Here is a 3,847-nt window from a genome sequence, read left to right as displayed (position 1 = left end):
TATGCTCAGGATGTCTTCATTTCCATGCATTTTGCATGAATTTTTTCCATGCATTTGTTCAATTCCATGCATTTTGCTGCTGCTTATAGGATGTCATATTTCTTTATGCATGTTTTCGTGTGTGTGTGTGTGTGTGTGTGTGAGTGTGTGTGTGTGTGAGTGTGTGTGTGTTTGAAGCACTTTTATCTCTTATCTTTTGTAGGACACCTTAGGGAATCCAAACTTTCACTACTGTGAACAATATCACAATAAACATAGGAATACATAAAATCTTTTTCTTAATGCTACTTTCATAAGTTGGTTGTTTTTCCTTTGGATATATTCCTAGGAATGAGCTAGTCAACTCATCTGGTATGCCTTCCTTACTCTCATCCCTACTAAATATCTAGCATATTCATACCAACTGAACTTGCTTACCTAGTAGTTTAGGTTATACAACTAGTTTGGATTCACAGGGCAAATGAGAAGCCATTCTCGGTATTAGAAACAGGGTTGTTGCTGTTCTTGTTGTTTCCTAGTAAAAGAGAATTAAAGCTTAAATTATATTTGATCCACACATACTAATCATATATAGTTAATGGCATGGTATCAAGTTTCAATAAGACTTACACTGTGTAATAAATAAATGTGTGCATGTGGCATATCAAAAATCTTAAAATAACTCCTTTCTTTGAGGAAAATTTCTAAAGACCTGGGGGTTTGGCAATCAAATATTGGAAATGGGAGATTCTGAGTTGCACAGGACCAATCTTCACACGGCCAAGAAATCATAGATGGAAATTTCTAAAAGCAAGAACTAACATCATTTCTAAGCTGTTTATCTGAGGTATTTTATTTTTTCTCAGGGATTAAAACCTGAACGGCATAAGAGGCATGTTAATCCTGATAACAATTTGATTAGATTGCTAAATGTCTAAGAGATCAGCTCATCTCAAGTGGTGTTTATGAGGGTATTTCTAGATCATATGGGCTCTACCATAATAAGTGGATTCATCACTTTATGGATTAACCATGGGATAGTATTATGGGAAGGTGTTAAAGCATGGAGTGGTGCTTAGTTTGAGGAAATACACAATTTATGGGCTCAGACTTGGACAATATATTTTCCTGTCCACTTCCTGTCTTCTCGTGGTTTCTTGTCTGCTCTAAATTGAGCAGATGTTCCTACCCCATAACATTCTGTCTCACTATTGGCCAAGGAAGCCAAGAACTGTGAACAGAAGTTGTTCCTGTCAAGCATTTGCTTTCAGACACAGGAAATTTATGAAATCTCTCATATCTCTTGACTAGCAATCTATACTTTAACCAGGTAACAAGGGTTCATACAAAATTTCAGAAATTATGGTTTTGATGAAGTCTATTTTGGTTAAGAAGATCTTAATTTGGCATAAATTAGGCATACACAAATATTGAATCAAACAATGATCTCATGTATCAAAATGACAATGATTTTAGAAACTTGAGGCTATATCAAGACTAAAGAAATTACTAAAAAATTGCCAACAATCCCAACGAAGTTTGAAAAGAAAAGAAGTAGATTGAAGTATAGGCCACATTGGCAAAATTGCTACCAAGAATCTATCTTAAAAGATAGATATGGAGGTAGTTGTAGAGGTAGGAGAGAAGGGATGGTAGGGGAAAACTAAGGAGGAGACAACAATGCTTGATAGGAAATGTACTCCTTGCCTTGCTCATGTAACTGTAACCCTTCTGTACAGTATTTTACAATAAAAAACATACAAAAAAGATAGATAGAATATAGTCATGGCTAGCAATAGGGGGAACATGGTCCTGTCTGTATCTGACAGGCAAAATTAAAACTAAAAAGGGTGATAGTAATATGGCTCACTTTAGAGTGCTTGCTTAGCAAGCTCAAGGTCCTGAATTACAATGCTTGGACTACAAACCCTATAAAATGTGTTTCTGTGTTGAATATATTGTGACTTGAATTTCCTTTGTACCTTGACCTCTAGATGTTGTTTGTGACCTCTAGAAGTCACTGCTCCTCTGGCCACAAAGGAAGATCAAATAAAACTCAAGTTTGTGGCAAGTTGAGTGACCCACAGCATAACAGATAAGTGCTACATCTGGATCAGCAGAAATTCAGAGCATGAATAGCTAATGAATATAACTGCTTGGGATTGTGTGCTGCTTTTTGGGAGGTGCATTATGCTTACTAAAAACAAATTACATAATTATAAATCCTCATAAAACTCTAAGAAATAGGAGAAATAAAAAATATCTACAAAATATGATTGAGTGCAAAACAGTTCCTTTATAGAAACATCTAAGGAACAGTTAGCACTAACATTATCCATACTATGGTATTCATCTCTGGTCTAGTCTCTGTCATCTCTGGTGTTGTCTATCTCTTACTGTAATACATAGTCATGCATAGTCATATATAAATGGAGCAATAAAAATGAGACTCTACATGTAAAATATAGAATCATAAATATCATTAGGTTCACTGTTAATAAAGAAGAGGCATATTAATAAATATATGAGTATTTCTCTATATTGGTCATATAGTTATAAAATATGTACATTTATTTATTTATTTATTTATTGCTGTATATGTACAAATTTCCAGAAAGAAATGCATACATGTGCAGATATATGCACACATAAAAATCAGGAATCCTGTGGAAAACAGTTTATTCTTTCCAGAGACTGCCTTAGAGAAAAACTTGTAAGAACCCAGAACCTGGAGACTTCTGAAGAAACATGTATATACTGTTTAATAATATTCTTTTTTCACTCACCATTCTCTTGGAAGCTTTAGGAAAGTAGAAGTACTTTTGGTGATGTTTGTGCTGATTTATCTCCATTGTCAAATTGGTTGGATTGATACAAGATGAAGAAACTATACTTGTGGACATATCTGTGCGAGTTCCTGTAGAGAGAATTGACTAAGAGAGGAAAATCTATGCCATTGTACACAGTTCCTTCCAAAATGCTAGGGCTTCTTATCAAGTAAAAAAGGAAGGGGGAGTAAACAAATCAATGTGTTACTTGGCTGCCATTATATGAGCACTCTACCCATATGGTACACTAAAGTTTCTAATCTCTGAGCTGAAACACAGAATTCTGCTATTTCAGTTGTTTTTACTGAGGTTGTAGTCACAGAAATGACAAGTTAAGTAATACATCTTTATAACTTAGGTCCTATACTTTCTGACCAATGATGGAAAATGGATGCTATACTGAGAGCATTTGGTGTCCCTATCACTGGGTTGAGAAGGATGATATTTATTTTCAGTGGAAACTGGTAATTTGTTAGTTGATCACACATTGCAGAAGATTTTTTCAAAGTGAGAGTTTAAATGTGGGAAAACATTTATCAGTGAAGGAAAATTGTAACACAGAGGGAGTAGAATAAGTCCACGAACACATGGATTTATGCTTAGGAAGATGAGATATGGAAGTGAACATCACAGAAGAATTGCAGGCCAGGCAGTGGGTTCTGAGCCCTGGTGGCTGGGTGCTATGCTACTTGGAGTAGGATGGGAGGCGCAGCACTTCTCTGCTGGATGCAACTGGGTATAGAGCCTCAGACAATCAGGACTTCTCCAACTACAACCCCCCCACCCCCATCTACAACTCCAGAAGCTTTGCCTTAAGACTTCTGAATAGTTTGTGAGCATGTCCACATCATATTTATAAACACATTTGACATCTGTAACTAAGAAGATTGACCAATCCTCACAGAGTGCAACAGCCTGTTTTCTTCTAATTATAACAATTTCCCAGCATACTGGCTCCAGGTAGCCAACACTAGCAACTTTGTAAGTCATCAGGACTCAAGGCAGAGAAGCAGAAGAGGAGCCACTGGTTCTTTCCACTT

Source organism: Dipodomys ordii, unplaced genomic scaffold (assembly GCF_000151885.1).
Source record: "Dipodomys ordii isolate 6190 unplaced genomic scaffold, Dord_2.0 Scaffold248, whole genome shotgun sequence".
NCBI lineage: Eukaryota > Metazoa > Chordata > Mammalia > Rodentia > Heteromyidae > Dipodomys > Dipodomys ordii.
This window is presented reverse-complemented; position numbering follows the sequence as displayed.